This window comes from Neomonachus schauinslandi, chromosome 4 (genome assembly GCF_002201575.2).
Source record: "Neomonachus schauinslandi chromosome 4, ASM220157v2, whole genome shotgun sequence".
Lineage (NCBI taxonomy): Eukaryota > Metazoa > Chordata > Mammalia > Carnivora > Phocidae > Neomonachus > Neomonachus schauinslandi.
The window spans coordinates 2,835,120-2,857,554 of NC_058406.1; the positions used below are offsets into that span (position 1 = coordinate 2,835,120).

At 48.5% G+C, this 22,435-nt stretch overlaps 1 protein-coding gene across 1 annotated transcript in view; it reads left to right on the forward strand.

Annotated features, from left to right (window-relative positions):
* AJAP1 (adherens junctions associated protein 1) overlaps positions 1 to 6,819 on the forward strand; it is a 125,772-nt gene extending 118,953 nt beyond the window's left edge. Inside the window, exon 6 of the mRNA XM_044913809.1 lies at positions 6,797 to 6,819. The gene's annotated coding sequence lies outside the window, so the exon portion shown is untranslated. The remainder of the gene's footprint in view (positions 1 to 6,796) is intronic.
* The last annotated feature ends 15,616 nt before the right edge of the window (positions 6,820 to 22,435 follow it).

Here is a 22,435-nt window from a genome sequence, read left to right on the forward strand (position 1 = left end):
TATGGTCTCTCTGTTGCACTTGTTAGAAATGTCCCCGTGGAGGGAGGGACAGACACCCAGGAGTGGCAGCGCCGTCCCAGCCCCAGGGAAGGCCCCAGCCGGCAGGGAAACCTGGCCTCTCAACAGACAGAGACCAGGGCAGTGGCTATGCGGGCAGGCATCACGCCTGCATCGGATGTCTCTACGTCGGGGTGGAGGAGGACTCGAAGCAGAATTAAAACACAATTTTGGAATATAAAAATAAGAGATAAGAAGGGAAAAGATAAAGGAAAGAAGCAAAGAGTTGAGACATCTACTAATTTGAAGCCAGGGACCAGCACCAAAACAGGATGAATTTTCCACGCTCTGCTGAATAGGAACATTTGGTTTGCTTTTAGTGATATTAACTTTAATGCTAACGGTAAATTGCTTTCTTCTGCACTGAGTCTCCCGAACACTCAGGCTGCTGGGGGAGAAAGTGCATTTTGCCCCCATGACTGCACATTGTCTTCACACAGTCAATAGATGCAACCTGGACTTTGGGCTTTTTGGTCTTGTTTTTCTTTTTGATGTTGGGTTTTCTAAGGATCCTCATTTTTTTTCTCAAACACAGATACTCTGTGACATCAGATCCCTTCCCTGAGTAGGGAACCCAGGTCCTAGGATGGGTTATCGATATTTGAAAATACTTGCTTCTTCCTTCTGCCCACCTTCTGAGGCAGGAATCATCATCAGAGTGGGTGGGAGGTGTTTCCTGGGGGCGCCCGTGTGCCCCTTGGGGGGCTCGGCTCGCAGCACGAAGCCAGGGGCTGGAGGAACCCACGGCTTTCAGAAATAGGAGTGAATGGGTCGGTCCTAATCCAGCCCTCATGAATCAAGTGTTTGCTCCAAATCAAATCTCCAGCCCTCGCTTCCTGTCCTGAAGCCAAAATGACCTGCTTAGCATGATGTGCAGCTATCGGGCAAAGAAATGTGATTAGACGAGAATGGAAAGCTCTCCTCCCCACCCCCACAAAAGGCCTTTGTTGAGACTGTGCAGGCAAGTTAGGTAAGGCGCACTCTGTCCCCAACCATTCAAGGGCCAGATGCGCCTGCATGGCCCATCCATCAGAACCTGGTGCCTTTGTCTGCGTCAATGTGACTCACCTCATTAAGGCCAGGGACAAAGCTCCCTTTGGAGTTCCAACCAGGCTAGCAACAGGGAGCTTCTTATTAGCAGCAGAGTTCCCGCCTGTCTGGTGAACCCTCTGCAGGATGGCCCGGTGGTCACCAGTATCCCTGTTAGGATTTTAAAAATGCATAAAAACATAAGACATTGATCTGGCCCTGCACGTCAAGGGTTCTGCTCCCTTCCTTCAAGACCTGCAGGCTCACAGCCTGGAGGTGGGCATGCTCTTCACTCCAGGGAGCTCCCCCCCACCAGCAGGGGCTGGGCGGCAGGTTCCCTGAGGTAGACTTTCAGGGGGACACTTAGGGAGCACTCTTGACATCTAGGGACTCATACCATCCTCCCAGAAATGCCACTTTACAGAGAGGAAACTGAAGAACGAAGCAGTTAAGTGACTTGCCTAGGGTCAGTCAGGTTGCTCGTGGTGGGGCGGATCAGCCCAAGGCGGCCTGGCTCTCTCTCGGTTGCAGCCCTCCGCGCTATCCCTCTGTCCCCTGTGCCACCCCCAGCCCGGCCCCAAGTGGGAGGAGAGTTGGTGCAGCTGGAGGTGGGCTTTCCCAGCAAACTGGCATCCTGGGACATTCAGCTCAGTTCTACAGATGGGAGATCAGCTCCTGAGCGCCCAACAGCCTGAGCCACCAGCCTCCTTACCCACATTGGAACCAGGAGTCACAGCCCTGACTTAAAAAAAAAAAAAAATGGTAGAAAAGTGCTTTTATGGATTCCTGTGCTCCAGAAAGCTTTTCAGACTCAGTTCTCTCTTCTAGCAACTCAGGCATCAAAGGATCCCCGCAAGCTGTTGGTGGGCTCACCCCGTCTGCCACTCCCAGGTGGGCCCTGCCTGGACCACGTTCCTCTCAGGCTGTCTGGACCCCCAACTGCCAGGTCGTCCTAGGAACTGTCTCAGGATCACCTCCATTCGCAGGAAGGGACACATCTGTGTCCGAAGAGCTTGACCCGCTCACTGTGGACCCCAGGTGGGCCGTTCAGGGAGGTGAGAAGAGCCGAGACAGGACCTCCTCTGAGTCTGGCCACATGTAGCAGCCACACCTGGTGGCAGACGCAGACCAGGAAGGCTCCGCAAACAGTCTTGTTAGCCTTTGATAAATGCTTAAAGATTCCTTCACCACGTGTCGGACAGACCGGTTATCACTCACTGGGAGGAAAGCATTCGGATTCTAAGTCTTCCTGATTCTTGCAGTTAATGCCTGGACATGAGCATCGAGCAGAGAATGGCCAGGAAGATCGCTCAGATTTACTAAGGTACTTATGTCCCTTAAATAAATAGCAATTAATACTAAAATATTTAATTAAGGTTTAGGAGCCGGCGGAGATACTTATCTCCTGCGTAGTTGCTGAGCCCCTCCGAATGTGTTTGTCATGATGACAGAGTAGTTTGTTACCACACCGTCTTGTCCGCTCGCGCTGACCCACACGCACACGTGGGACCCGAAAGTGGCCAAGTGCGCTGCCCTGCGGGCGGGTTGTCCCGGACTCAGGCACCCCCGTCTGGGCAGATGTTCACTCTGTCGCCCTGATTTGGCCTCTGTAGTCGATTCTGGCAAATTCCTGCCTCAGACCACCTCCACAGTGGCACCCAGTTGTCCTGACCTCTTCCCGCCCACCGAGGAAAGGGGCCAAGGACACACGCCCGCCCTTGGCTCTCGGGCTAATTTCCTGTCATTTTTCACATAACAGGTAAACTTCAGAAAACCTCATTAGTGTTCAGATCTTTGCATTTGCCAAGGCCACTTTATTCCCAACTGAGCCCGAAAAGTAATAAAAGTTCTCGCATCTGAAGCCAGTAAGAAATAAATCATGTGTTATTATTATTTTCAAAAACACACTGAAGACATAACTAATAAAAGCCGAGATATGCACCTGAGCCTTCCTGCTTTGTTCTAAAAAAATACATTAACAGAATACCCAGCTTTTGCAATTCAGAGGAACACTGTTTTCAAAGCAACGTGCAGACTGTGCTGCAAACTGGTCTGTCTCAGCCGAGCACCAGCAGCAAGACAAACCTGGCGGCAAAGTACCCCTTTCAGGACGCAGCAGTGGAGAAACTGACTAGCAGCCCCTGGCACTGGGTGCTCTTGCCACGGTGTGTTCTTTGTTTTGCAAAAGCAGACACTGATCTCTGAGCCTGGGACCCAGCGTGTGGTCTGCTGCTGGCGGGGCCAGGCAAAACCCAGGATCTCCTTCCAGGCAGCAGGGAGCACTAGTTTCTCCAAAGTCAGAATTCATCCCAGGTCCCAGTCTCTCAGATCACTTTGCAGCACGCTGCTTCCCTTTCTGGCCGGGAACCCTCGTGGGTGTGGGTGTGGGTGCCCTTGACATGTGTCTCCAGCCAGGACGTGGAGGGGCGTGCTCCTTGGCTGTCTTTCCCATTGGCCTGGGATGCACGGCCCTCTCAGGTCCCTCTCAGGGTTAGTGCCCAGCTGAGAGGGTCATACACCGAGCCTTGGGAACAGAAAGCCGAAGCCCTCCCGTGAGCTGAGTGCCAGCAGCAGGAACGTGGGGCGGGCGTGGAAGGTCATGCCCCTGCTCCCGGCCTGACGGGGTGATGCCGCCCTTGCCGGAGACCCTTGCAGGGAACCCACCCACCTCTGCAGGAAGCCAGCACTGCTGTTCAGGTGGAATGCAGGGCACAGAGTGGAGCCCTCTCCCTGCCCCTCTCTCTCTGCCTCTCTTGTCCTGAGACAGACGCCGGTAGGTTTGGAAGAGGCTCCATCCCCGGCAGCGCAAGGGCCGCTCCGTCTGTCCTCGGATGCAATAGTCAGAACCCACCTGCACGCAGCGCCTGAAGGTCATGAGTCTCGGGGGCCGAGGACGAGGCTACTCCCACACATGCCTCTTCCCTGAGCTGCGTCCAGGACTGATGGTCCACTCCGGGCCAGGCACAGAGCTGGAGCCCCGGTGGACCCAGCAGGCACCCCGTAACACCTGCAACGACACGTGGCGTGCACACACTCAGGAGAGCCCGCGTGGCTTGCCCTTACCTGCAAAGCCCCACAACAGCGAGCTCGAATAGACAAAGATGAACTAGAGGTCGCATTTAGGAGAAGAGGGGCTGTCCAGGAAGGCCTCCCCAGGGAGGTGACCGTCTGCAGGCACTCGAAGGACATGGAACGAGGAGGCAGGACCTTGTCCGGGGTCGGAAGCACTGAAGACGTGGGGTGGGACAGTGGCCGCATAAACTCCATACGGAAGACCCCCCACGCGACGGCGGGCGCGAGGGAAGGGACGAGGCCGCACCTGTCACCTCCATCGGTCTGGTTACCGTCAGAATAAAGGACCTGAAGGTAGCCCTGCAGTGGTCCTCGCAGGAAACCTCCCCTCGTGAGGGGACAGCCGTCTGACAGGTGCTCCAACCCAGGACCCTCATGCCAGTGAGGAGGGGGCGCTGCTCAAACCAGAGAGGGTCCCAGGCCGCCGGACCTGGGCCCGCGATCACCAGGCACAGGCTTTCGTGTCCCCATATTTTTTTGGTGTGTATTTTTTAACTTTTAAAATTCCAGTAACATGTACCTAACACAGAATGGACCATTTCCAGTTCTGTGGCATCAGGCACATCGACAACGTTGTGCATCCCTCACCACCACCTGTCTCCAGAACCTCCGCATCATCCCAAACTGGAACTCTGCCCCCATGAAACACCGACCCCCCCCGACCCCCTCCCCCAGCCCCTGGAGCCCCCTTCTCCTCTCAGGCTCTCTGCACTTGACTCCTCCTATGAGTGGAGTCATGGAGCATTTGTCTCCACATTTTTTAGCTTTCCAAAAATTAGAATGAGGGCAGACATGCAGGAGGGACATTACTCTCCTCTTTAATGGCTTCGTTTTTTTAAAGCACCCCCACCCCATCCTACAAAGTGGAGGTGAGCAGGGGCAGGGCACCGTTGGAGTGAAGCTGCCGAGGGTGGTCCGGCACCCACCTGACCAGATGTCCTATTTCTTAACACGAGATGACACCCTGCCCACAGCAGAGCATGCAGTCCCTCGGGAGATGAGTAGACGTTCCGTTTTAGGCCTCCTAGGGTTGCTCAAACGTGTCATACAGAGGTAGAAGGCAAGGTGAGGCGGCAGCCAGGGGCCCTGCCTTGTTGTCCAGACCAGGAGGGCTCCCGGAGGGGAAACGAGCCCCCTCACCCCCAACCCAAGTGGAGGAGAATGTCCGTGCTGAAGCTCCTGGTGCAGACAGTGCCGAGCAGGATGCTGGCCTGCAGCCTCCTGCCTCCCCCAGCCTGGACACCCCGCAGCCCCCAGTCCCGGGGAGGATCACCCGGCAGGCTTATTCAATTCAGGACAAAGCACCCTACCCCCTCGGCTGTTGAGACAGAGGTAATGGGCCCAGGCCTGGCACAGGATCAGAGTCTCCTGGGGAGCTTGTAGAAACCCGTATCCACAGGTCCTACCCAAGGACCTGCGTCTGGGCCTCTGGAGGTGGGTGCAGGCGTGTGTGTTTCCGAAGTGCTCAGCAGGTGACTAGGACAGGGCCAGTCCTGCAGGGCCGGGAACCCCCGCGGACTTGCCAGAGCTCCAGCCCACGGCCTCTGGGCTTTATTTTGGAATTACTGTCCCCCGTCTAGTTGTCTCAGCGGCATAGATGAGCATGCAGCGTCCCCCGCCTCTGGAGGTGGGTGCAGGCGTGTGTGTTTCCGAAGTGCTCAGCAGGTGACTAGGACAGGGCCAGTCCTGCAGGGCCGGGAACCCCCGCGGACTTGCCAGAGCTCCAACCCATGGCCTCTGGGCTTTATTTTGGAATTACTGTCCCCCGTCTAGTTGTCTCAGCGGTATAGATGAGCGGCATAGATGAGCCTCCCCTTTTGTACTGTCTGAGGGTCCTCGTTTCCTGTAGTTGTGAGCTGGGGGGGGCTCCAAGTGACAGCAGAGAGAAATAGTGCCCCATCCTTCCAGCAGAAGTGCCTCCAGGCTCAGCCATGGTGTGTTCCAACGCCCCTGGCCATGCCCAGAACAGCCACAGGTCTCTGACTCTCTGGGAGATGCTGACCTCTGGGGTCTGTCACTGAGGCGGGAAGACTCTGGGGTTCCTACTTTCTGAGACTAGGTATGCCCAGGTTGGGAAGAGCTGCCTTTCTTTGCAGTCAGCTGACTTGGCTTGCAAGCACTCGCCTTCTTTCTTTCTTCAGCAAGATCACCTCTTGGGGAGACCCAGGGGTCAGTTTTTCTGATGCAACCGGTTAATCTCCCCAAGTCCCAGCTTCAGTGAGCCTCCAGCTGAGCAGTGGGCTGAAATGGACCCCACTGCTTCCCGCCATCCAGGAATGGGGCGGGCGGCATCTGCTCCTGGTGGGTAGGAGCTGAAAAGGGGGTCAGCCTGGCAGTGGGTGCATGCAGTCACTTGCAGCTTGCGGAGCACGGCCCCCTCGTAGTTAATGCAGGGGTGGTCCCAGCCCCTCTTAGGAAGCCCAGACCCACTCCTGTTGCGGGCAGAAGCAACAGCTCCACCATCAACTACTGTGATTAGCACGAGGTCCCTGGGACTCCTAGCATGTGCTCCAATCCCCGGTGCCCAGGGCAGGAGATCCCGGTGTCTGCAAGCCAGCAAGGCTCAGAGGGGCTATACAGACTCATCCTGCCCTTGGCTCCCTGCTATTTAATCTCTTCTTGTTTTCTTTCCACACAGGATTCCGTTGGTGAACCTGTAAAAAAAATAAATAAATAAAATTTAAAAAAAAATTAAAACACACACACACACACACATACACACAAAACCTAAAAACTAAACTCTCTACAGGGAGGGTCCCCATACCTACCGCTTCAGTTTGCTGGTGGGGAGCTCAAAGAGCAGGACGCTATAGGCCAAATATATTTTTATAAAAATGCCCACGCCTATGGGGGACTGCCTTCTGCCAGAGTTGTCTTTGGAGAGCAGAAAGAAGGAAAGCAAGGAAGAAGCTGGAGACAGAGAAGAAAGGCCAGCAGGAAGCACCTGGAGCCTGGGATTTGAACTGATTCTGAACCTTTGCTGATAATACCATTATGTGCCATGTACTGACCCGAAGGACTTGGTGACCAAGGTGAAGCCAAGCGAACCACGCGTAGAAATCTTCCCGAAAACAGGGGGTGGGAATCTTCCAATAGAGTCGCTATTTCTGGTTAATATACATATATAAATATATAAATACACACAGACACACACACACACTTTTTTTGTACTGTAGCAATTTTTGAAGATCTTCAATGTTCCTTTTTAAAAAAAATGTTATCGGTTACAGAATCTGATTTATTTAACACGCTTAGTACGGGCAGAATAAACTGGTGTTTTCTACTTTGGCAACATAACCGCACACACAAGAACACACACACACACACACACACGCATATATATGCATATATTGGAAATGCAGTTCCACGAGTGAGCATATTCCTTCTGGTGACCTGGTATCCCATTGCCATCCACCCCGGGGGACAGCCTGGACCCACACCAACAGACCCCTCAGTGACACATCCTGCATTCGCTGGTATTTGGTGAGTGGCACTAGATGTATACTTTATTATCTTGGGCCAGAATTAAGAATGCCATGGTTTTATATACATACATATATAGAGAGAGAGACACATAAATACGATCTTTTTTTTTTTCATTTAATCGTTTGAAGAAACTACCTAACAGCCACGCACACATTTATGTAGCCGGCTGCTTATAAACGGGGCTGAGCGTCAGCTTGGGTGGGTGGTGGATTCTTGACCATCTTTGTGTCCTACAAGAATAGACCGAATTAAAGGAAGTTTTCCAGTTCCAAAAATTAAAGGAATATATCCTTATAATGTGTGTGCGTACGTCAGAACAGAACTCAAAAATACACAAGGGCCCCCGTTCATTTGAGAATGAGAAATAATTCCATGTGCAAAGGATCCAGGCTGCTCCCACGGGAGCTGTGCCCTATAGTGTGTTCCCCATTTGTCTCCCACACGTTGCTGGACAAGTCACTGCTCTTTCTAGAACCCAAGCCTGGCTTTGAGTCTTGGTGGGGACTGTAGCAAAGATGCTCTCTCTCGCTGGTGCTGGTTGGTCAACATCTGTGTTTTTGCCATCAAGAATCCCACAGTGGGGTTTCCCGGTGGAAGTAGGGGCTCGAGGCTGGAGCCTTGGGACAGGGAATCCCAACCACACATACTTCATTAGAAATGCTGCCATGTCTGGGGCGGGCAGTTCCCTCCCAATCCCGGCCACATAATGGCGCCCTGGTGCCCCATCGTGCTGTGTATAGGGGGCACTGTGAGGGATGGGAGGCTCCGTCGGACGCTGTTTTCTCCTCACAGGGATCCCAGGTTAGGTGCTTGTGGCCTGCCTTTATGAATGGCCCACGTGTGACTTTGATTTCACCAGGAGGGTGTGGGAGCCCATCTCGTGAAATGCCCTGCAGACCAGGTCGAAAGGTTGAAGGTCAGGTGGGCAGAAAACCTTGTGCCCACTGACTGGCCAGGTTGGTGACCTCTTTCTTCCATCGGGCTCAGTCTCCTTGAAACGTGCTTCTGTGCCTCTTGGGATCTGGGAGACCAAAGTGATGCCAGGGAAGGAGGAAACCATAGTGCTAGGTCTGTGTTGTTTGGAATTGCTTGCCACATGGGAAAGTCCGATTTTTGGTTTGGGTTTTGGTTTTGTCATTTCCCCCCAAAAGCTTCGGCACGTGTGGAGACCACACATGCCTGCCACTGGCGTCGCCAGGTTCCCGGGGCTCACCTGCATGGCGCTGGAAGGCACACCTCTCTCCATCCATCACCCCGCTCATCCATCTCATTACCTGAAGGTTTTTGGAGGTGGCACGGGGGCCCTCCTGACTCAGGTAGGCACAGCTCGGTGAGTGCAAGGCAAGGGCTGTCCGCGCTCGCGGGGGCAACGGAAGCTACCCTCTGCTCCCCGACACCCTGAGCTCCAGGGAGCCCGAGCGAGAAGGACGTGGCGGCAGGGGGCCTATTTGCTCACCGACAGCAGGAACCTGGGATTCCTGATGATGCCGCAATTTGGCGTCCACCCCTCCCGTCCGACTGCTGCTCAGCCCCTTCCTCGGACCTCGTCCCGACACCCGAACTCTTTCCAGAGCACCATGTGATGCCGAGCTTTCGAAGGAAGCTTAAAATAACTAAGCCCCCCAGACACAGAGAGCCCCGCTGGGCACGCGCTCAGGGCACGGCCGGGCGCCCCACACGCGCACGGCCCGCACATGCTTGCACGTTCCCCACCAGGAAGTCTGCTCTGAGCTGACATCTGTCAAGGCAAATCCACCTTGGGGAAGGCTACTGTTTCAGGACGATTGAGGGAGTGTGTGTAGGGATTTTAGCTTTTAAATGGTCACCTGGAAACGTGGAAGCATCATCTCTGTACAAGGATGTACAGGATTTGCCCCTTTGTACAAGGGGATGATAACGGAAAGTGAGAAGGCTTAGGAATTCAGTTCTGCCCGTGAGAACGTCTATAAGGTGAGACTGGGCAGGCGTTTCCGGAGTGAGGCCCTAGGCACGCAGGTCCGGGCGTTCTGTGTGTCCATGTGGAGGCTGTGTCCAGGACGTCTGTCCGTAGCCTGGGGCCACGCTCTGCTTTGGCCTCTGCTCTCCTCAGCCTCCCTCCATCTGCTGGGTCCTCACATTTCCTGTAGATTTTTTTGTCCCTCAACAGAAGTACTCAGAGGAAGAGATTATAGTTTAGTAAGTCCCCCAGTTTTTGTCCACCTCCATCTCATCCCTTCAGTGACTGAAATCCGTGGTTGTGGCCCCTGCCACACACAGACCACTGCCCATCGTCTACCGTTAAAACTTTCTGAACAATTAGGCTGGGCGTTGGGCACTCTGCTGTTCAGTCCAGCCTGTTTCTAGGTTTAATTACTTCTAATCTTTGTGCATTTGTCATTTTTATCTGGTTGAAATAATGGGTGTAATTACTTTTGTTGACAAGCTCTGAGTGCTGAGGGGAAGGGGCTCCAGGCTCAGCCGGGAAGGCTTCCTGGTCATTCCCCACTGGGCTCGGATTCCAGCAGCATCCAGGGCAAAGCCGGGCCGTGTGCCCACCGCATCTTCCTCCTCGGTTGCAGCCTGCTCACACTCAGTGTGGAAGTCTGGGGACCCCTCAGGCATGTCGGAGGGCTGTTAGTCTCCATAGTCAGTGTCCTTCCTGTGTGGGAAGTAGACACCTCTTAGGAAGCCTTGGTTTCTCCCAAGTGTTTCTGGTCCTTCCCCATCTTGAGTTTGGGTGGACATCTCATGCTGCATTTGACTAGATGTTTATCTCAGTCCTTCATGGAGCATTTGAAACTCAGAAACCTGGACTTATCAGCAAATCCCACCAACTCTGAATTTGACCCCCAGGAATTCAGTAGTTACCCCTGTGACCTTGACATCTTTGAGCACTCTTCCTTCTCACAGATACATTACTCTTTCTCAGCCACATTTTAGCATCAGGCAGAATCTTCTGTATAGGCTTTCGTCTTCAGGAATTTTGTGTGAGGATGTCCATTCCCATTTGTCATATTAAGAAAAGCACATAATGGAGAATTGACCCTTTTGCCTTGTAAGGTCTCCATGTGACTCTTACTGCCCATGGAGTTACTCCATCTTATTTTGCTTCTTCTCCCAGATGGTCCAGTAGCATCAGCAGCTCAGGAAGCTGGGCTGATCCCAGTCTCTTGGGAGATAAGACGAGGAGCCAGGGCTGGGACCTGCAGCCCTGTCAGGTCTGGCTGGGTCTTCCCATGACTGTCATCTCAGCACATGGTGGCATTAGTACATACCGTTCTTTGTCCATATTGTGACACCGTCATCTTTTCTCGACAGGGAGGTCCCAGCATGGGTGAGTGTCGGCACTCCCCTGAGGTGTCTTCCCCCCGCCCTGTCTCCACCGAGTCACCCCACACGTCACAGTGGGGAAGGGCACTGGGGTCATTCTTGTTTCGCTGCATGAGTCCCTTAAGAAGACACTACTCACAGATGCAGTTGGAAGAGAAGCGATTCTTTGTGGCTTGCCAGAACTTGCCATTCATCTGCTCATGCAAAGGCTTGAACTCCTGTCATGTTGGCCACACGGTCCTGCCCTCATGGGTTTTACTTTCTACTCTAGGAGGAGGCAGATAATTAACATAGAAGCAAAAAACAGTGACTTCCAGAGAGAAGGATAAGTGATAGGAAGAGAATGGGGCAAAGTGATGGCAGGAAGAGAAGAGGGGGCTGTCCGCATCTCCTGGGAATGGTCAGTTGCTTAACGAGGGCTGGCCTGAGGTTTAAGAGAATAAGGAAGCCTTGCTCCTACCTCCTGGATGAAAATGCAGTGCAGTGCCAAGGAGGAGATGCCCCAGTCATTACAAGCCATCCACCTTGTTTCCCACCAAACCCCTCGTCATTCTAGCCAGGAGTGGCCCTGCAGGGGAAGCAGGGAGGCGAGGCTATGAACTTCTCTCTTCCTCGAGCGCTGCCTCTCTCCATGGACCCCTTCCCGTGCACATACATACATTGTCGACTCTTAGCTAGGTCAACCAATTCTCAAGGAAGACATAAGAATCCAAGGACAAGGACACAGCCCACAGGGCCCTGGGAGCCCCAGGGAGAGTCATCCCTCCTGGTAAAGAAGAGAAGACAGCTGCCTTTTCCAAAGCTCACCCTCAATACTGATCACACTTAGCAACGTACTTCTTAAACAACATCTGCTTTTAAGTAAGCAGATACTCCAAAACACGCCATGATTCATGTAATTTTGGAATGGTTATTTTGGTGCAGTTTGTCAATTTGCTATGCCATACTGTTTTTTGATCGTTTGTTTGTTTTCCAATGTAAATAGCACAGCCCACATAAATGAGCAAAACTCTCACCATCTGAGTTTTTGATTATTCTTCCTGACTTATTTTATATTGATGTGCTTCCGGCTATGAAGACGAACTTGCTCTTCATTCCCTGCTCTGAGCCAAGATTTGTGTGTTAGTTACACTCAGCACAATTCGTGGGGTTTTGGCGAGGTCTTAAATAGCTGTTTGACATTTTGAAATATGCTACCAGCCCTTCCTTCCGAAAAGTGTGGAGCATGGTTGTGCATAGTTTTGCCTTTCTCGGGTTAGCGTTTGCATTCGAGTGTAAGGAGTGGGTAAAGAGAGGTGTAGGCAAAGAACCATCATTGTTTAGATCACCCCAGCTAAATGCTCCAAGAGTTAGTGTGTGTAGACTCAAGAGAATAGTTTTGAATGAACCATATATCTAAGTCATGTATGGGACAACCTCAGCTTAAGAGACATGGTTTAAACTGGCCCGACCTTGCCCATCTGGGACATATAGGTTTATGAGCACTTGGGGTTGGGGCAGTTTAAACAGCTAGTGAGTAGTGGGGTGAGGGTCAGTGGATGTATAAATAGTCATGTTATCTCTTCTGTGTAGGGTAGAATCAGAACACACATACACCATGAATAGTGTAAATTAAATAGGTCAATATAATAAGCCTAGAGAGTTGCTAAGACATCCCCTGGGGCTGAGTTCACTCTTACCAATATCTTGAATCTCACAGTAAAACATCTGCTGAGTAATGTGTGGTGGGAATGATGCAGAGGATCGGACTGTAGGAAATTCTGTTTGAAAGTTAATTAGGTTTGTCCCAGGTGGTCTTTCTCTTAAAATAGGATCCCCTGGAGACCTGGATTTTCACACATAAATCAACATGTAAATATCTGCAACACCAAATAACAAATCCCTATAAACTTCATTCTTATGTGGACATTAACTCAGCTGATCACACTGGTTAGATTTTGTCAGATTTCTGAAATTCTGCAATAAAATGCTTTGGTGTTGATGCTTATAGCTTTTGGGTTGGCAACTGTCAGTTCATTGGTCAGTTCATTCCAGTCTTGCTGAATCTGGCAAATTATTGCTTCCAGAGAATCGGGGAGTACTTTAGCCTTGGGAGAAGCAAGAACACTATGCAGTCCTAACATCTACTTTTGGGCACCATCATGTACCATGAAGACTTGTAGCTACAAAAGTCTAGGCACGGGGAACCCTTTGAGGGACGCTCGTATAATTATTTCAAATCATTATGCAGGGAACCATAAAGGCAGACATATACCACCCTCCTGGGCCACTGTCCCATTTCTAAGACAACCATGTGTCCTTCACTCTGCAATCATTGCGAGCCAAAAGGGCCAATCTCAAAGCCATTATAACATCCAACCTCCATTTCCAAACTCTGAGGGACCATCAGGAGTAGGAGAGAGGGGCTTTGCTGAAGTCGTAGGCTGCTAAAATCCACAGAAGGGTGTGACATCAAGCCCATAGTACTGTTCCTGGCCAGGTTTTGTGAAGCACCACTGCCACCAGAAGGGACCCTCCCCATCTGCCTCCAAAGTCTATTTTGGGCTGGGAACTCCACTCTGCATTTTCTTCTCTTATGCATATAGATTTCTAATATGTTATGTGAAGGCTTACAACTTAAGGTCTACAAAGCAACAGGAGTGTTTTCCTTGATGAGTTTACAGCAGGAAAACACGAACTTACCATGGAATTCCTGGAGAGGACAGGTCTAAGGTGCTCTTAGGTACTACGCCACTTCCACATAGAAGCACAACTGTTCTCCCGGTGAAGGGCATTAAAGACAGGGATGGGCAGCTGCTTTTGAAAAGTCAGCCAGCATAGCAGATCCCACATTTGGTCACACACTCCTTGAACTGAACTAGACACATTAAAAAATAGGCCTTTTGTTTTCTTTTCACTGCATTTGGATTGCTTCCTCAGAAGGGTGAAAGGCCCTTAACAAAGTTGGTCCTCAGTCAACTGACCAGAGAATCGATCCTTAAAGATGAATTCCAAGCCCAAGATGACATGGAATGGCTTGAGGTTCAGCGAATGTTTCAGAGACCCCCCCCCCCCGCCGCCCCGGTGTTTGTTCTGCTCGGTGGGAAGACAGAACAGCATCCATGGCATCCGCTGCTCCCTGAAACACTCACCAGTCATGGTGAAAGGGACATGTGGGAACTTGTGAAGTTTTGGAATGAAAAAGAGATTTGGGGGAAACATGTGACCAGCTTTGGGCTGCAGGTAATTGTTTTCTTAAAGACTATAGAGTTTTGTTTTGTTTTCCCTTTCTTCTGGCAGCCCTGTTTGGATCATTTCCTTCTCCCACCTTCCCTACAAAAGCAAGATGGCGGGTGCTGGAGCCCAGAACTCGGTTACCCTTAGTTAAAATGACTCAAATGAATAGCAGAACAGTAACAACAAAGACTTCCCTGAGCTTTAACAACCTCAACTTGTCATTTAAGTTGTTTAAGTTTACTTAACTTTGGATTGAGGTATGGATCAGCAAGAGATTAAGTCTCTCTACACATGCTATTGATCAGGACTCTTCTCAAACATGAGTTAGACCCAGAAGTGTTAAACTGGACATTAGAGGAAGCATGGATCATATTTTTAAATTATTTTTACATTTTTTTTCCAGAAGGAGTAAATGTTTACTGCAAAACATTTAGAAACTATCAATAACCAAACAGAAGGGAAATATCTGAAATCCTTCAACTGTTGTTTCATTTAATGGAAACAGTTTGTTCAGCGCTGAACCGGTCGGGACAATTGCAGAGATCTGTCCATGGTTGCACAGTCAAGTCAACAAATCTGGCTCCTATGTATGCTTTATACAAAAAAAGTCCAATTAGCTTTTGAATGCCTCTTTGCCGGTTTAACTTGTCACTGACTAAACTCACCATCGATCATTAGAGTGCCACTGGGAGAGGAAAAGGCAGTCAACCATTTGGATGTTTTGCTTTCAAGTCACTGGGCACACCTGGGCATGAGGGTGGGATAAATCAGAATACCCAGAGAAACATCCAGATTATTGGCCGGATTTTTCACATGGGGCATCTATGTGACACATGTCTGGGAAACAGAGGGATCCATTTCTATTTTCCACATTCCTAGTGCATCTGAATAACACTTGAATTTGCCAGGTCTAGTTACATACATTTAAAGACGGGCCCATCTCTCTCCTCCTCCTCCCCAGCTCACCCATGGAACTGGAAAATCCACAGACCATGAACCTGAACCACAGGACAAGAAATTAAATGCTGATGGCCACAGTGGCCTATCTTCACAGGTTTTAAGTTAAATGTTGTAGAACTTTATTTTTCCCCCTTTCCTCATGTATAGTAAAGCTGGGTTTATTTTGATTTTCCTAAATTATTTTCTGATACAATAAACTGTTAACTGTTTATTTATACTTTTACATGGAGCACTTGTTATTTTTCAACAGCAAAACAAAAGCCTCTCTGTTTAAGTGTTATACATATATATACCACAGCTGTCCTTAAAGACATATTTATATGCCATCTTCTTGAAAGTTAAACTATTGTAGTTTACTGTTGTGTTTTTCTTTAAATGCATACCATAATCATGTTAATAAACAGAAATGACATGATATATTTGAGTGGGGGTGGGGGGCTGGGTGTGATTTCCAAACAGGTTAACTTTTATTCCAGATTTTTTTAAGTTGTTTCTGTATCTCAAAGCTATGTATTTGAAAAACATTGTACATGCAACACCTATATCAACTTTCCTGTGTATATTTAGTACTCTGATGTTGCTATTAAAAAAAAAAAACATAATATGGAAAAAAAATGAGAAAAGAATTGCCATGAGTTGAGGCCATGACCTCAAAAGGGCTTTTTTAAAAAATATTATTTGTTCATTTATTTTTTTTTAACAATATTATCTGAGACTAACTCTAAGAATATGGGCATTCGTGTTTCTGTGCCATAGTTCACAGATTCTAAAATCTCCTCCCCGGGTCTGCATTATTTTCAAGACAAAGCTTTCCTACTTCAACGGGTAAGAAAACATTTCCGGATCTCCATGTGTGGGCCCTGGGGTTGGGTATAACTGAGTCTGGACCAACGGAGACTGTCCCACAGTGTTGTGCTTGGGACCACAAGCATCTGCAAGAGCAGGCTTGGGCATTTCCATTGCACTCTTATGAACATTTTGAGTCCAGCTCACATCTGCAGAGTTTCCTGCAGAAGAAACCACCTCCTAGGGAAAAGATGGGCCCAAAGCTTGTAATTGTGTGCCTAGGCCGAGGCAAGAAATCCCAAAGGGCCTCCATTATTAGAGCCAGGGGATACATGGAACGCACAGAATTTACAGAGGGCGAAAGACAGGTTCACATGAGGCTATTTATGTGTGAGTAAGGCTGCAGCCAGCGCAACAATCCTTAACCACAGGCAGTTTTGGCCCCAGGGATGCCCCTAGACCAGCTGACACTAAGGCTTAGTCTAAGAAAGCAAGAACAATAAGGCCTTCTTTTCAGTAAAGCTATGCTCCTCAGCCCCAGTGCATTCTACATCTGCTAAGCATCTTTGGCCATGTCTGAGGTATTTTCACATATTTGGAATTATTTGAACATGTGAACATACCACGAATGTCATACGCATCAGTGATTGTCCCATTTAATGGATTGGACAGACCAAGGCACCATGAGGGCACATAGCTTGTGAACCGCCTCTAGCTCAGGACGGGTGGGGCTACACCAGGCCCAGCACCTCACCCGGTCCACCCCTATTCAACCGAAACCTCACCCAACCCCACCCCCCAGAGAAACGTGTCTAAGGCATGATTAACTTATTGCTAAGTTTTCTGGTTCTCTTTATTGGGTGAAGCCATTGCCAAGGCCAAAGACAAGCCCCAGAAAGACAAGAAGGATGGAGCTGGGAGTCATGGTCCTAGGGATCAATCAACACAAAAGAGCTGATGTGCACATCAGGACCTCAGCCAAAGGTCTGCAGAGCTGCAGAAAGAAGGTCTAAACAATCTTTTCTTAAAAGGAAAACATTTAAAGATGCAGATGTGCAAAAAATTGAAAGCATTCCTTGCAACTAGTGTTGAGCATTATTTACCTCTAATTAGCTCAGGAAAGCAAGTGGCACTCTGTCTCCTACCCCCACCCCATAACCACTGCAGAATCGATACACAATTTACATGTTGCCTTCTCCAGCACACAGGACCCATGGTGACACGCAAGCTTCCTTTCTGTCTTACCTTGGAGTGGTGCCTTTGTCTTTGGTTCTTATGCACACCCCAGGAGCTTCCATTTGTTTCTGAAGCTGTGAGCTGGCAGATGGCTGAAGTGACCACGGGCTCCCCAGGGAAAACCTCTCCTGAATCAGTGATGGGCTTAATGCCCTGAGACACATTGATGAATGGGATACATAACTGTCTTTAACAAGCAGAAAAAAACAATACCACTTTGGTCATTGAATTGATTTAAACAAATCAACAGCCTGGATACCATTAAAATAAACTCAATTTGCTCACCAGTGAGAGGGGGGAAATTGGGATTCTAGTATCCATTTACTAGTGCATAAAGCTCTTGCTTTTGAACTGAAGCCAAGAAAATAAATAGGGGGACCCAAAATGGCTGAATGAATTTGGCAGAGTCGACTGTGATGGTTTTCCAAATATACAAACACAACAGAAGCCTCCTGGTGCTGGACAATAGCTAGAGAGGCTTCCCTCCAGTCGCAGGGAAGATGGGCTGAGCATCCCAGGGATGTGGTGTGTTACACAGGATCTCGTTAGCAAGTGTCCCCACCAACTCTGGACCAAGAAGGCAGGAACATAGGTTTGAGGGAAGCTGGGGAGCTCCATGTCATTTCCTGCAAGAGAAAGCCAATTCAGGAGTCTAACAATCAAAGGTGTGTGTTGGGTCTGCTACAAAACCAGCCAAAGGAATGGCTCAGGCTGAGAAAGACTGCAGGCTTCTAGATCCCACAGCCCACAGGGGCTCTCTAGTTCATGCATTAGCTTCAGAAGCAAGAGCGTGGGGTCTAAGAAAGTGTGACAGGCCCCTTTAGGACAGTGTTCTCATCAAGGGCAGACTTTGCTCCCCCTACAACCCCCCCTGGGAGACATCTGGTATTGGTTGTCACTGCAGCTGGGGAGGGCAGGTGTGCTGGCATCTGGCGTGTAGAGCCCAAGGAAGCTGCTACACCTCCATCATGCACAGGACTCGGGCCCCAAATGGGAACAGTGCCTACGTTGAGAAACCCTGATTTAGGGGAATTATGGTTTGCCTCCCTTCTGCAGAGGGTAATTTCAAATAGACCAGATGTTGGTCACTCAAGACATCTGGCCTACCACGGTTGGCTCCCAGAACTGACCCACGCTGAATATTCCCTAAAACAGCAACTTGGTCAGGAGGCAGTCGAGGCATCCCCAGAAGTGAAGCATAGGCTCCCTTTCCCCTGTTTTTTTTTTTGTGGTTGTTTGGTTTGGTTTTGGGTTTTGATTTTTAACCTAGATTATTGGTTTGCTGTGGCTGCTGGAACAAAGTACCACAAACTGGGTGGCCTAGAACAACAGAACATTAGAGTCTTTCAGTTCTGGAGGCCAGAAGTCCAGAATCAAGGGATGAGCAGGACTGTGCTCCTTCAGAAGGTTCTGGGGAAGCATCTACCCCGGGCCTCTCTCCTGGCTTCTGGTCTTTCTTTGGTTTGTGGCAGCAGAACTCCAATCTTCCTGTGGTGTTCTCCCCTGTGTGTGCACGTGTGTGTGTGTGTGTGTGTCCAAATTTCCCCTTTTCATTAGGACTCCATTTTGATTTAGGGCCCCACTCCAATATGAGCTCATCTTAACTTGCTATAGCTACAGAAACCCTATTTCCAAATAAGGTCTCCTTGTGAGCTACTGGAGGCTAAGACTTGACCATGTGACACAATTCAGCCCAGAGCATCAGGGAGTCAGAGGGACATGCCATCACTAGTCTGAAATCTGCGCTCCCTTTCCTTGTTCTGTATCTGCCCTAAGAAAGAGTAGTGGGGCTGGCAGGTGAGTCCAGAAAGAGGTTCGAGCTCTTTCCCCTCCCCACGTGAGGCTAGGGGCTGGTCCAGGGAAGACTGGAGCAGTGGGGGCACCACCTCTTCCTTGTGCGGCAGCTGGGTTTCTAGTTGGAGGCCCAGCTGGTCTTCGGAAGGAGACACAACTTCCTTTTTATGTTCTTTTTTTTTTTTTTTTTTAATTTTTTTTTATTCTTATGTTAATCCCCATACATTACATCATTAGTTTTAGATGAAGTGTTCCATGATTCATTGTTTGTGCATAACACCCAGTGCTCCATGCAGAACGTGCCCTCCTCAGTACCCACCACCAGGCTAACCCATCCTCCCACCCCCCTCCCCTCTAGAACCCTGTTTGTTTTTCAGAGTCCATCGTCTCTCATGGTTCGTCTACCCCTCCGATTTCCCCCGCTTCATTCTTCCCCTCCCGCTACCTTCTTCTTCTTTTTTTTTTTTTCTTAACATATTTTGCATTATTTGTTTCAGAGGTACAGATCTGAGATTCAACAGTCTTGCAAAATTCACAGCGCTTACCAGAGCACATACCCTCCCCAGTGTCTATCACCCAGTCACCCCATCCTTCCCACCCCACCCCCCACTCCAGCAACCCTCAGTTTGTTTCCTGAGATTAAGAATTCCTCATATCAGTGAGATCATATGATACATGTCTTTCTGTGTTTGACTTATTTCACTCAACATAATACCCTCCAGTTCCATCCACGTCGTTGCAAATGGCAAGATCTCGTTCCTTTTGATGGCTGCATAATATTCCATTGTATATATATACCACATCTTCTTTATCCATTCATCTGTTGATGGACATCTTGGCTCTTTCCACAGTTTGGCTATTGTGGACATTGCTGCTATAAACATCGGGGTGCACGTACCCCTTCGGATCCCTACTTTTGTATCTTTGGGGTAAATACCCAATAGTGCAATTGCTGGATCATATGGTAGCTCTATTTTCAACTTTTTGAGGAACCTCCATACAGTTTTCCAGAGTGGCTGCACCAGCTTGCATTCCCACCAACAGTGTAGGAGGGTTCCCCTTTCTCCGCATCCCCGCCAACATCTGTCATTTCCTGACTTGTTAATTTTAGCCATTCTGACAGGTGTGAGGTGGTATCTCATTGAGGTTTTGATTTGGATTTCCCTGATGCCGAGCGATACTGAGCACTTTTTCATGTGTCTGTTGGCCATTTGGATGTCTTCTTTGGAAAAATGTCTGTTCATGTCTTCTGCCCATTTCTTGATTGGATTCTTTGTTCTTTGGGTGTTGAGTTTGATGAGTTCTTTATAGATTTTGGATACTAGCCCTTTATCTGATATGTCATTTGCAAATATCTTCTCCCATTCTGTTGGTTGTCTTTTGGTTTTGTTGACTGTTTCCTTTGCTTTGCAAAAGCTTTTTATCTTGATGAAGTCCCAATAGTTCATTTTTGCCCTTGCCTCCCTTGCCTTTGGTGATGTTTCTAGGAAGAAGTTGCTTCGGCTGAGGTCAAAGAGGTTGCTGCCTGTGTTCTCCTTTAGGATTTTGATGGACTCCTGTCTCACATTGAGGTCTTTCAACCATTTGGAGTCTATTTTTGTGTGTGGTGTAAGGAAATGGTCCAGTTTCATTCTTCTGCATGTGGCTATCCAATTTTCCCAACACCATTTGTTGAAGAGACTGTCTTTGTTCCATTGGACATTCTTTCCTGCTTTGTCAAAGATGAGTTGACCATAGAGTTGAGGGTCCATTTCTGGGCTCTCTATTCTGTTCCATTGATCTATGTGTCTGTTTTTGTGCCAGTACCATACTGTCTTGATGATGACAGCTTTGTAATAGAGCTGGAAGTCCGGAATTGTGATGCCGCCGGCTTTGCTTTTCTTTTTCAACATTCCTCTGGCTATGCGAGGTCTTTTCTGGTTCCATACAAATTTTAGGATTATTTGTTCCATTTCTTTGAAAAAAGTGGATGGTATTTTGATGGGGATTGCATTGAATGTGTAGATTGCTCTAGGTAGCATTGACATCTTCACAATATTTGTTCTTCCAATCCATGAGCATGGAATGTTTTTCCATTTCTTTGTGTCTTCCTCAATTTCTTTCATGAATATTTTATAGTTTTCTGAGTACAGATCCTTTGTCTCTTTGGTTAGATTTATTCCTAGGTATCTTATGGTTTTGGGTGCAATTGTAAATGGGATCGACTCCTTAATTTCTCTTTCTTCTGTCTTGTTGTTGGTGTATAGGAATGCCACTGACTTCTGTGCATTGATTTTATATCCTGCCACTTGACTGAATTCCTGTATGAGTTCTAGCAGTTTTGGGGTGGAGTCTTTTGGGTTTTCCACATAAAGTATCATATCATCTGCAAAGAGTGAGAGTTTGACTTCTTCCTTGCCAATTTGGATGCCTTTGATTTCTTTTTGTTGTCTGATTGCTGTGGCTAGGACTTCCAATACTATGTTGAATAGCAGTGGTGATAGTGGACATCCCTGCCGCGTTCCTGACCTTAGGGGGAAAGCTCTCAGTTTTTCCCCATTGAGAATGATATTCGCTGTAGGTTTTTCATAGATGGCTTTTATGATATTGAGGTATGTACCCTCTATGCCTATACTCTGAAGAGTTTTGATCAAGAAAGGATGCTGTACTTTGTCAAATGCTTTTTCTGCATCTATTGAGAGGATCATATGATTCTTGTTCTTTCTTTTGTTAATGTATTGTATCACATTGATTGATTTGCGGATGTTGAACCAACCTTGCAGCCCAGGGATAAATCCCACTTGGTCGTGGTGAATAATCCTTTTAATGTACTGTTGGATCCTATTGGCTAGTATTTTGGTGAGAATTTTTGCATCCATGTTCATCAGGGATATTGGTCTGTAATTCTCCTTTTTGATGGGGTCTTTGTCTGGTTTTGGGATCAAGGTAATGCTGGCCTCATAAAATGAGTTGGGAAGTTTTCCTTCCATTTCTATTTTTTGGAACAGTTTCAGAAGAATAGGTATTAATTCTTCTTGAAATGTTTGGTAGAATTCCCCTGGGAAGCCATCTGGCCCTGGGCTTTTGTTTTTTGGGAGATTTTTGATGACTGCTTCAATTTCCTTAGTGGTTATAGGTCTGTTCAGGTTTTCTATTTCTTCCTGGTTCAGTTTTGGTAGTTGATACATCTCTAGGAATGCATCCATTTCTTCCAGGTTATCTAATTTGCTGGCATAGAGTTGCTCATAATATGTTCTTATAATTGTTTGTATTTCTTTGGTGTTGGTTGTGATCTCTCCTCTTTCATTCATGATTTTGTTGATGTGGGTCATTTCTCTTCTCTTTTTGATAAGTCTGGCCAGGGGTTTATCAATCTTGTTAATTCTTTCAAAGAACCAGCTCCTAGTTTCGTTGATGTGTTCTACTGTTCTTTTAGTTTCTATTTCATTGATTTCTGCTCTGATCTTGATTATTTCTCTTCTCCTGCTGGGTTTAGGCTTTATTTGCTGTT